This window comes from Urocitellus parryii, chromosome 14, assembly GCF_045843805.1.
Source record: "Urocitellus parryii isolate mUroPar1 chromosome 14, mUroPar1.hap1, whole genome shotgun sequence".
In the NCBI taxonomy this organism is placed as follows: Eukaryota; Metazoa; Chordata; class Mammalia; order Rodentia; family Sciuridae; genus Urocitellus; species Urocitellus parryii.
The window spans coordinates 63147217-63160209 of NC_135544.1; positions in this window are offsets into that span (position 1 = coordinate 63147217).

Below are 12993 nucleotides of genomic sequence, written 5' to 3' on the forward strand. Positions count from 1 at the left end.
GACTGCTATTTGTGGGGGAAAAAAGCCAGGAGGAGGAGAAAATTTGTGAGGTTGCTGGTAAGAAATGTGGCATGATGCAGTTCTGCATAGAATATTGGATATACAGTGGTGATTAAAGCCCTGGCAACTGCACTGAAATGAAACAGTCAAGTTCCATTTTCCTTACATAGAGATTTATCAGGGAACAAGACAATCCTGCTCTCATGGAGCTTATAATACAATAATAATAGGTGCATGAAGCAACATTTTTATAGGTATGAATGATTTTGTTGACTGAGAGATGAAGCTGAAGAGAGTTTGGAGACAATCAAAAATTGTTGGAAAATTCTCATGTTTTCAGGGCAGGATAAGGATGAAGATTCAGAGAATAAAATAAATGGGAGACTTAAGTATCAACTTTTCCAAGGTTTTAAAAAGAGACCTGTGATCTAATATCAAATACTAAAGATAAAAAGAGATGATTTGTGATTCACATTCTGTAGATGGACACACTTTGTCATCGCCATCAACCAACAATTTTTAAAAGTTCTTAATTAACTTCTTTTGTTTTTGAGAAATACCTGAAGTCTCATAAGAAGAATAAAAACTCATTTTTTTTTGTCTGTTGCCAAAGTGTGGCATTTAATAGCTGTTTAATTTCTACATGTATTAGACAGGGAAATGTTGTCATCACATTACTTATATGAATGTGAATCTTCTCTTTACTACAGTACACTATATAAAACTTTTAAGCAAAATCTCAATTTTCCTTTTTATAAAGGAATAAATAAATCCTCACTCTTCAATTTCAGGAGGACGAAATCTTTGGCATTTGAAAACCGACCTCTAAAAATAATTTTTACAAAAATAAGTTTTTACTTTTGTGGTTTGTAAGCATTTGAATGTGGAAAGTTAGGAAACCACAACTTTTTCCCCTTATAAGTAGTTTCCCACACAAACGAAATGATAATTTCTGAGAAAAGTTCGAAGCTTTCTAATAATTTATGATTCAAACCAATATTTCTTTGGGATTTTCCCACACTCTATCATTGGAACTGTATACATAGAGACTAAACCATATGTCATCAGACCGATTATGTTTCCTTGGAGTTCAATAATCTTAGCAACATTAATATCGAGCATTTAAATAATTTATAGTTTCAAAGAATCCTTTATCTCATCATATTCTTTGATTGACCCTATATGATATACATTATGATCCACATCTGAAAGGTGAGATACCTGAAGATGGGAGAAGTCAGATGAGCTGGATCAAATCACACACAGACTTAAAGGTAAAAAATCTAGATTTTCTGAACCTATGTCATGTCACTTTTCAATAAAATTTCCAAAATAAAATTAACTTATTGTTGAGTTGAGAATATCATTAAATTGAAAGAATAATGCTGATGTCTAGCAGGTCAATTTGACATTTTTCAGGGGTTAGTAAGTTAGGCCACCTACCTAATTTTTTTTTTTTTTTGATAGAAGTTCCCCATCTGTGAATGTTTAAATTTTTTTTTTAAAGTTTATAAAAACACAAGAAAGCAATAAAAGACAAAAAAATATGCAATGGAGATGTACATGACCCACAGAACTTAAAGTGATTATAACTTGGTCCTTTACAGACTAGTTTTACTGAGTCACATTTTATGGCACTGGTACCAGGAACTGCCAGGGACACTTGCTTTGCTGACACATGCTCCCACAGGCTGAAGTTGCCAGGGGAGGTGTCTACGCCTTTTTCTGTGCACCACTGAAAGCAGTGTACCTCACAGAAAGACAGAATTCACAGAGTCTCTAGGAACTGACTGTGTCGTTCTGCACTGAGGGCAAAGGGTAATTCATCCCAGGCCTGGCTTCTCTGGGCTTCTGCCTCTACGGTTCGGCTGGCCTCATACTCGGTGTCACACATTCTTTGGTAATGTGCATGTGAGAGCAACTACAGAGTCCCTCGGTGTTTCAAACTCCTCTAATGATGTTCTGGAATTTCTTGTATAGAACCCTATATCAGGGAGCCAAAGTAGCCCTTTGCTATAGTAAGCACATAAATAGGCTGTTTGCCCATTTCCCATTCTCTCAGTCCTCACAATAGTGTAAGGGAATGTAAAGGGATCAGGGAGTGGAACAGGTTTCCCTCCATTTGACATATTTGCCTGAGTCTGTTGTTTACATCATTTAAAGATTTAACATAGGACAAAGATTATAAAAAGATGGCTTTTCTCCAGGCTTTCATACATATATACCCCCTTTGAAAGGCACTGTGCTGAATACCTGAAGAATGGAGATGAATAAGACACCTCAAGATCCCCAAGGCATGTGAATAATGACATTAACACTTTATAAAACATACTAAAGAGAAATTCAATGCACAGATGGGATGCATTTTTTGGCATTGAGTATGGTTGACCTTGAGAACACCCACAGCTCTTTTACCCATGAAATGAAAGTTTGAGGTCATCCTTTATCAATGACTGATCACTGAAAGTGCAATCGATTCTACAAAACACTCACAAGGAACACGCTGCCACCAGTGTGTTCTACTACTCCAACTAAGAGAGTTCTATAAAGAAGGTGGCCAGTGGCACCAAGACCAACATCCCCTTCATCATCCAAACCAATGCTGAGCCAGATCCCACTACCAGCTAAAAGTCAACTCGGACGGGCATCGCCAGCACTTAGATCTGGTTGCTGTATCTACCTCAGAAGTTACAAGGGGCCCAAAGACAGTCCACATGTGTAGGGATCAAGGCTCGTATGGAAAAGTGGGTGGGTTTGGCAGGGGGAAGTCTCTCGGAGACTGGCACCTGGGCACACATTGCTATATGGCAGTTTCTTGGGGCGGCTTACATTTTGAATCACATGCAAACGTGACCTTCATCTGTTGCTATCACTGACTGGCTCTGCTTTTTCACATGTCATTTTTGCCCTCCCACTTTCAGCTGTCAGTTTCTTTTTATGCTGGTACACAATGATCTTCGACCCCAGCAACACATCTCCCCTTTGCAATTTATATCCCCTCTAGCTCAGAAATTCCAAAAGAAGAGTTTGCTTCCATCTAAGCTAGTCTCCAGTTTCTGAGTGCTGCCGGCTGGTGCCCCCAGAATTACTCTCTCACGCTCCAGAGTTACTTCGGCTATCAAGGGCATTTTGAGTTGTCCCAGGCTTCCAGATGAGTTATGAGAAACTGGCAGTGGTAGCAGTGGTATCCAAACCAGAGATGCAAGAAGTGTTGATACCAGGCCAAATTCGGATGGAAATAGTCATTCTCCTTATAGGCCCATGAAAGCTTAGAATCGTGCAAAGCATTCAGAGGAGGGCTTCCTTCAGGCATCATCGGACAAGCATTTACTAGCTGCTGATCCTGGGTCCTTCTGGGTACCCACAAGGGATCTCCTCTGCAAGAAAGACCACCTGGAGCTAAGCCAGCTGGAGAGGTAAGAGGATTCGATTTCACAGGTAAAAACAAAACTGACCTAAGAGGTTTCAGATTTTTCATGTTTGTAGGGAGAAAGGCCAATAGGTTCCCGTCCCTGCTTGTGAGAAGGCTTGTCCCATGTTGTGCTGCACACAGGGCATGCACCATATGGGAGACCGTGGTGACCGCTGCCGACAGACAGACCCATAACTTCAGGTGCAGGGGTATCTGGTGAGACTGCTCTTTGAAGATGGATAAATCCAGAGGTATCAAGTGAAGAATAAAATCTTTGCTTTTAGGTTGTATCTGACTCAAGACAATTTGTTCCAACTCATTTGCATAGCAGGTTGTTAATGGAAGCCCAGACTTGTCTATTGCTTACATTCAGGATGATGAGGGAAAAGGAAGTATTGCCCCCTGACCCCGACTCCTCCACAGGCCCTGGAGGGAGGTGCGCTGCATTGTGAGGACTTCCTTTGGGTGAATCTGTGAGCAGTTTGGTAGGAACCACAGCTTCCTTTGCTGGGGTTTTCCACCTTCCTGCTTCTGAGACAGACCACAGCTCCCCAATAGCAGTGGGATCTGGAGGTCAGGACAAAGGAGACAAGCTCCTACAGAGCCAGCTAGGACCAGAGCACGCATAGGCACAGATGCAGCTGTACCTCTTTATTTTTGGGTTAACACTTGCACAAGCTCCCACCTGCTAGACTAGTAGGAAATCAAATATCTTAGTTTAGTTTTTTTTCCCATTCTAAATTTTCCAAAATGTCACAGTTTCCATAATCTGAAGGGTGACATTTGCATTTATTCAGTGTTCTAATACTGTGTCCACTCAGTGGAGTGAAGTGGATAAAAGCAGAGGCTCTGAGACAAACTTCCTGGATTTGAATGCTGAGTCTATATATACCATGTACTACTCTTGTGTCCTTGGACAAGTTACTTTAACCTCTCTGTACTTCATTTTTCTCAATGGTGAACTGCGCCTAATAACAACAGTTCTCCATTAGGTCATTGTGATTATTAAATGAGTTTGCTTCATTGGATGTATCAAAATACTATAGTCTGAATGGATTAAAAACAACAGATACTTGCTTCTCACAGGTTTGGAGCCTGGGAAGACCAAGATCAGGGTGCCAGCAGATTTGATTTCTGGTGAGGGCTCTCTTCCTTATTTGTAGACATCCTTTTTCTCTTATCTTCAAGAGATGGAGACAGAAGGAGAACAATTTTGGTCTCACTTCTTCTTTTTATAAGGACACTAATTCTACTGGGGGTCTCAGACCCTATGACCTCATCTAAATCCAGTTCATTTCCAAAGGCCCCGTATCCTAACTCCATCGCAATGGAGCTTAGGATTTTGACACATGAACTTGGGGTCAGGAGACACAAACATTTAGTACATGACGACACTTAAATTGATTTGGTGAGTGCTGGCATAGATTGAATGTTCAATAACTACTGACTCTTTTTATTACCATCTACCTTTCTTCTCTTGGCCACAGCGTGTCACGGTGTCACTGTTGGGAGTCTATTACACACAGAGGCTGCTGAGGTCTCTGGAATGACATCATCTAGTCCAACCCTGTGGTGTGAAGTCTTTAAGAGGCTCACAAGGATTTCCGCCTCCTAGTAATCCTACTCTGTGTAACCCCCTTCTCTTAAGTATGGGATGGACTTAGTAGCTCAGTTCTAATAACTGGAATATGGAAAGGAATGGCACAGCACTCCCAAGATTAGGCCATTATCTAACATGGCTCTGTGTTGGACTGCCATGCTGGGGAGAGACTTAGGAACCAAGGCGCTGAACAAAATCTTTACTGGACAGCCAGTGCGGAGCTGAGACCTGCTCAGATCCACATGAATGAGCTTGGAAGCAGACTCCTGGCTCCTGAGTGGCCTTCAGATGTGATCACATCCCCAGCTGACATCTTGACCACAAATTCATCATAGATCCCAGGTCTCTGGTCTATACTCAGATCCCTGCCCCTCAGAATCAAAGAGATAAATGTTTGTTGCTTTCAGCCATAGTTTTGGGTGCTATTTGTTAAGCAGCAATAGGTAACTAATACGTAGGTTTTCAAGCCTGTCTGAGGGCACAAGGGCCAAGCTCAGCCAGGATACTTGTACCTGAGCATCATTTTCAGTGATGTCCTCATGCTTAGTCATTTCCCAAGGATACAAGTACTCTGACAGGAGGTTTGGTTTGGAACATCTTTCAGCAGGAACCTCAGTGAAGAAACTAATTCTTTCATGTGGAAGCTTAGTTCCTCATCCTGAATCCTCCTCTTCATCTTGGGCTCCCACTTTTCTCAATTGTATTTCAGGGAACTCCATGTCCTTCATCATCTCTGGAACTTGGTTGAGGCCACCTTGGTCTAACACATCATGACTCCCTAAATTCAATTTTTGAGATGCCTGTGTAGTTTTGATTTTTTCCCTCCCACAAACCCAGTAATTTCACCAAATAGCAACCCCAAATGAATCAGCGTGCTTTGTGCCCTGAAATCCCAGAGGTTAAAAGAGATGCTCATGTCTTTAACCCTTCAAAAGGCAGCAAAGTTCAGCTTCCATTAACAAAGATACAACCTGCCAAGCCAAAACCTCCCCAAGCAAACATACACCAAATTGTACCTGATTCGTTTGAGAGGGACAATGAGGAAGAATGTGAAGGGAGGTCCCAGCTACTTTGGCTGGATGCCCGAAGTTCAGATCATTGGAGGTCCCCACGTGTGTAGCTCTGAGAAGCCTGCTTCATGGAGCCCAGAGGTGTCCCTGAGGGGATTCTGTTGCTGCTGTTTTAATCCAGTTTGACAGTCTTCTGCTTTTAATTGGAGAATGTTGTACATTCATGTCTAGTGTAAAACTGCGGATTTAAATTTCTCATTGCAGCATATGCTTTCCATTTGCCTAACTGGCTCCATGTTTCTTTTGCTTTTTCTTTCCTTTGGATGTATTATTTTATTATTCCATTTATTTTCTCTATTAATTTGGAATTGATGCAGTGTTTTGCTGTTATTTTAGTGGTTACCTTAGAAATTCAGCATGTTTACTTGGCCTATCAACATCTTATATTAATTGATCATTTTTATCCTCCTCTGAAAACTTAGGACACATATCTCTTTATTCTTTCTTGAATTTTACATAATTTCAATGATATTTGTAATATCCAAGCTAGACACTATTATTATTGCTATACCATCAATGTTCATTTAAGTTTACCCTTATCTTTGTCCTTTATATCATTCTTCCTTTTTTTCTGCATCTTTAATTTCTGTTTGAGATTACTTTATTTCTTCCCAAAGGACATTTTTTTTTTCAGATTTTTTTCTAGTAGTGGTTTCCTGGGAGCAATTTTGTGGATCATTTTTGTTGATCTGTAAACTGTCAGTGAATCTTCACCCTGGGAGAATATTCCCAACCTTTATTGAATTCCAAGATGGCAGTATCTGGAAGGTGATGATCTGTGTTCTGAGCTTTAGGCCATTGCTAAGAAATGGGTGAGACTCTTACTCCTTTAAACATGCTCTGTCCTTTTACTTCTGGCTGCCTTTAAGGTCTTCTCTTTGACTTCAGTTTTCTGTAACTTTGCTCTGATGTATCTGTGAGTTTCTTTCGTATTTATCCACCTGGGATTTTCTGGGCTTCTTTAGTCTGTAGACTAATGTCTTGCATTGGCTTTGAAAAATTCTCAGTCATTATCCTTTCAGTGATTGTGCTGGTATCATTTTCTTTTTTCTTCTGGGGCTAATTTCCCACATCTCTTCTTTTTTGTCTTTATTTTATTTTATTATTTTTTGCAACTCTGTTTTTTTTCCTATCCTCATTTACGAATTCTCTCTTCAGTTCTGTCTACCCTACTGTTTAAAAGCATTCATTTTGATTACTGAATTTCCAGAATAACCACCCCCAAAATAGTAAAACAGGGCACGAATCTCAAACTAAATTCTTACTATTTTAAGATTTTTTTTTAGGTGTAGAATTTGGGGGGCTATTTTCAATCACAGTATGTTGTTTTACACTGAAATACAAGGAATAACGGGACAGTTGTTGGAGGCTCAGGACTAGGAAAAATGCCAGGGATGGGAGAGAATTTGGAAGCTGGTGCCAGTCCCCACAGCTGTGAGTGAGGTCCCAGACAACTAGACAGAGCAGGAGAGCAGGAAGGTGGACAGGAGTTCACCACCTCAGTGTGCTCCAGAGTGGGACATGTGCATGTTGCTGATGGCTCTGAGCCCAGGATGGTTTCCTCTCCTCTCTGCTACCTGTTAGCTGTCATAGGAGTGGCACTGGAAAGTAGCAGAATTCTGCAGCTGAAACTCATCCCCAGTGGAGACAAAGAAGCTCAAATGCCTTCCAAAGGAACACAGGTTGATGAAAGTTTTGTGGTAGAGCAAAGTTATAACAAAAGAAAAAACAGTGTTTCACTATTACTCCCTCTCCTTCTCTCTTTGTGTGTGCACAGTATTTTTATTGTCTTTCAGCCATGAACAACTCTCACAACAACTGGGATGGAGAGATGGAAGTCAAAGGGTATTAAGTTACAGTTGTGCAGGATACATGCACTTAGAGATCTAATGCACAACTTCAGGACTCTAGTTCATAGTATTGTACTGTATACTTGAGATTTGCAGTTACCACACCAAAAAAAAAAAAAAGTTAACTGTGAGATGATTAATATGCTAATTAACTTGACTGTGGTGATCATTTCATTATGTAAATGTGTATCAAAATATTATGCTGAATACCTTAAATATATATAATAAATAAATAAAAAAACAGAGACATCTCCCAGAAGCTAAAGGAAAGAGAGACAGAGGGGAAGGAAGAAGATTAAGATTTAGATTTAAATATGTTGAATCTGAAATGAGAGTTTGAATTTACATCTTAAATTCTTTTCATCAGTATGATCTATGTAACCAATTTTGTTTTTGCAATTTTAGGCATTTTAAATTCTATAACATGTCTAAGAGTTTGCGGGGCTTTCCTGCTGAGAAAGAACACATACTTCATCCATGTAATTTCTTTCTCTAGCTCATTAACAAACACATTTTAAAGATTCATATCCCCTCCCCCCAAAGCAGAATCATTTATTAGAGAAATGCAAATGTAGTTCAATTAATATTTCTCCTGAGAATAAAGACTTTGAGAGGAAATCCACTTTGTTAAAAGTGGCAATGAACTGTCCCCTACTCTGGGAGAACCTCGGTGGTCTAAGATGAAGGAATTCCAGGTTGGGAACAGGGGGCTGTACTGGTGTTCTCACTCCTGAATTCCTGGTGGGCAGCACAGGGGTGGTGTAACTGAGCTCTTGTCATTGTACAGTGGCAACTGGACACTATGGTGAGGGGACCCAAGTCCACAGCTGATGGCATGAAAGTGGCAGTTCTGTGAGCTTGTAGGCATTCAAGCCAGCGTGGCTCACAGGCTCTGGGAAGCACAGGCAGTGTAGAGGGGTAACTGGGAGTGAGGACCACTGTTTCTCCTTTGAGGTGTCACAAACACACAGCCTGCAGGAAAGTGCCAAGCCCTGAGGGAGCAAGTTCCACATCTCTAAACTGAGGGTGTTGAAGTGAACGTTCTCTGAATTCCTCCCCAGCTCTGGGAGTCTCCCATAATATTGATGTACTCACACACCTTATCGTGTCCCTACCATGGAAAATTTTAATTCTTATAATAAAAATTTTAGACATTAAACATTGTGACAAAACTTTAAGTAGATATTGGTAAATAAATACTTCAAAATAAATACTTTTGTATTTAAATGTATTTTAATTAAAATAGAAAAAATAATTTTAATGAGAATTTTTATAATGAAAAAAAGTTCAAGCATACAGGAAAGTAGACCAAATGGTATAATAATCATCTAGATACTCATCATCACCTACATCCGAAAACTATTAACATTTTGCAACATTTGTGATATGCATTTCTTGCCTAAGTTTGGAAAATTCTGGATAACTTGACATCCACCCTTGCTACATGCTTCAGAATGTACCTCTAAAAAGTAAGGATTTTTGCCTACATAACCACAATAACATGCTTATAACAAATGAAATTAATAATTCTTTGACATTGCTTTATACCTAGTCTGCAGCCAAATTTCTCCAACTCTTCCTCCAAGTATTTTCTATCTGTGTTTGTTTGAACCAATCAAGGGCGATGCATTTCATTCAGTTGCTATGCTTTAAAATTCTTTCTTAAATAAAAATCAGTCTCCTGTCTCCTATGACTTGACATTAACGTATTGAAGAAGATGAAATGTTGATGGTAAATAGGCCATTAGCTTGTGTCCTCTTCTTTGGTAGAAAGAAGCACAATATACTGCTGCCTCAGACTGGTTTATAAGCACCATTTAACTCAAAGTCCCTTCTCTAATAACCTTGTTCTCAGTAAGAAACAAAACAAAGCAAAACAACTGACATCTTTGGCTCAGACAACTGTGACTCAAAGCAACAAGCTACTGTCCCCAGACTGTGGGGTCAGAATTTGTCAGGGGAGGCAGACGGGGCCGGGGAGGGGGGTGAGGGGACAGGGTCATGGTTGATAACTGCACATGGAGACAGAGAGAAAGGTTTTCCTTGCCAAATGAGGAAAATTTAATGGAGGACATTAAATCTGTAATATCATTTAAAGGAGTTTCTATTTTATTAAATGCAAGCTTCGAGTTTCTTTGTCCTAGGGGAATTATTTAAAACATCCTGCTATTTCTTAACATTACAAAGCTATAATTTTTAATATGCCTCTTTAGGATATTTTCAGCCAGAGAATATAATGATTTTTATTTTATGGAACACAAGTAAATGGAGATTTTTGAGGGTACTTTATGTAAACTTTGATCAAGCAATTTGGAATGAGCTGCCCATGACACAAGTTTCTCATGGTGGCATCTTATGACTGCGCTGGGGGCAGCACAACTCCCATATTTGGCATTTGCTATCACTTGAGCATTTGAATCTTTAATCCTTGCTATACATATGCTGTGTATGTTGTCATTTTTCTTCTGCTAGCACTGCTAGCAATTTGTATGTGTGTGTGTGTGTGTGTGTGTGTGTGTGTGTATGTGTATTTTGCTGAGCATCCAGAGTAGTGGTTAACAGAAATAGAGGGAGGAATGATTTAAATCAAATAATACCTTAAAACACTTATAATACGAAAAGGGTTGGGGATGTGGCTCATTGGTTAAGAGCCCCTGGTACAAAAAAAAAAAAAGAGCTGCATAAACTAATAAAATAACAAATATTATTCTCATTCTTTTATCTCATTAAAGTGATGAAAAATCTACTGTATCTTACAATCATAGAAAAAGTATGGAGCAGGAAAGGACAACCAATAATCTGATCACCTTGAGTCATTCCTGCTAAAATGATAACAGATTTCATTTTCATGTTTAAGCATCTTCAATATATGCATGTAAACAGGTCCAGAGCTCCATACCTGGATCTATTAGGGAAGGTGTCCTGGGGCCAGGCACTGAACACTGTTTGGAATGGTCTCTTGTACTCTTCCCCTTTATTTCTGGCTCCTCTCCTATCTCAGGTATGTTGTGCTCATGCTGACCTTGAGGTCGGGCATAGCCGGGAGACATTTCAGACAGAAGCTTTAAGATGTTAGGTTCCTTCCCTGAGCCATGGTGGCAGGTGATGTTCCAGATAGCAGATGTGCCCAGCCCGAGTGACTGACTAAAGATCATCTGGAGCACAGCCCTCAGCCCACCCTGATGGATTTGAAGTATAAGCAAGAAATCAAATTTTGCTGTTTTAAGCCACTGGGAATTTGGGGTTGTTTCTTACAGAAATACCCTAAATGCTGAGCTTTTGACATACATTATCAAAATTAATCATCAGCGTGACCCTAAGAGGTAGCTGATTCCATCCCCCTTTAATGGATAAGGAAACTGAGGCTCAGAGAAGTTAAGCAACTTGCTGTGTGTCACAATGCAAACAAATGGTGGGGCCAGAATTACACCCAGGTATTTTTAATCCCTCCTAAATACATTCTGACTATAGCAGGATATTTTTTTATTTTTTACAAAACTCTGTAAATATATTTTTGTAGGCTGCATGCTATCCTACTGTAAGACTGCTCCCTGATCTGTTTATGCAATTTGGAATGAGCTGCCCATGACACAGGACATTGACATTTTTAATGTCTTGTTGCTAAAGGAAGGTTATAACAGACATTGTGTACAAGATCATTTGCTAGAATTCCCTCCTGGAAGGTGGGAGACGTGGGAAGCCCAGGTTTCAGGAATCAGGGGAGAAGGTGGGAAGGGTCAGGAAGGAGGCTGAAGCCAGGCCTTGGAGCCTGGAGAGAAGCACACGGGCTGCCCCGTGGGGTGGGCATTCACACCAGCAGAGCAGAGAGCACACGTAGAACCAGACCGCTCCAGATTCTCTTTTGATCTCTGAGGTGTCTTTCTTGCACTCATCCACTTAAAAAAGAAAATGAATAGAGGGCTCTCTAGAGCAGGTTCAGGTTCGTAGAAAGACTGAGTGAAACACAGTCGGCTTGGACGTCCCTCTCAACACCCACCAGCCTGGAATCCTCCCTGTATCAGCACCTTGCATTTGTGTGGTCCGTTTGTGACAACGGAACAACCCACACGACATCTCAATATTAGCCAAAGCCCAGATGTGACGTGACTGTTCACTCTTGGTGTTGTGCAGTTTATGGCTTTGGACAAAAGCATAAGGCCATGTGTCCCCCATGACAGCATGACAGGAGAGTTCACCGTCCTACAATCCCCTGTGCTCCCCTCTACCCTGGGCAGCCACAGATCCTGCAGCTCTGTCTTTCTGAGAGTGTCATGTGATTGGAATCAGTGGCACAGGGTGCAGCCTCGAGCATCTCTTCTTTTTAAAATCTCGTCCTTATTGTCTGCTCGCCCCCTGCTCTCTCGCCCTGTTCCTTCTTCTTGGGCAGATTCCTTGCCATTTTTGGTGTTTCATGTTCTGCACATGGATTTGTGCCCACAGGAGTGTGGCCCGCCTCTGGCCTGGAGCGCCTCTGGCTCGGCCAAGGGAGCTGGATGCACAATTACCAGTGTTCACCAGTCGCCGCGCGCAGATTGTCCAGAGGTGGTTGACTGACATAATTGGAGGGGAAGGCCAACCACTGTGGTAGATCTGGATAATTTAAGTCCCCAAATGGATCTGCTCTTTCAGTGATCTATTCTGTTCTAGACTTCATGCCAAAGGAGAGGGACAAGGTTCTTTGAGAGTCTCCTATGTAATACAGTTTATTGTGCCAGGTTCATCTTTAATAATAATGTTTAACTGCTTTTCATAATGAAGACAATGAGCTGTGGGTTGCTGTTAGGAACCCATTGGAAATCGCTGTTGAAAGGGAGTCTCAGGACGTGTGCCCTCTTCTGAAATGGAACGAAGAGCAGCAGGACCCACGTGCTTTTTCATGTTCTACTTTGATGCGTTTTTTTTTAAGGTTTCTGTTGTATTAGATGTGGATATAAAGGGATTCTACTTCTAGAAACTGAGCCACTGAGGAAAGGTTCCTGAAAACCAACAGGCACTTTTATAAATGCAAGAGTGCCATAGTTCCAGGGGGTTTGAATGTGTCCCCTAGGAGTTCAGGCACTG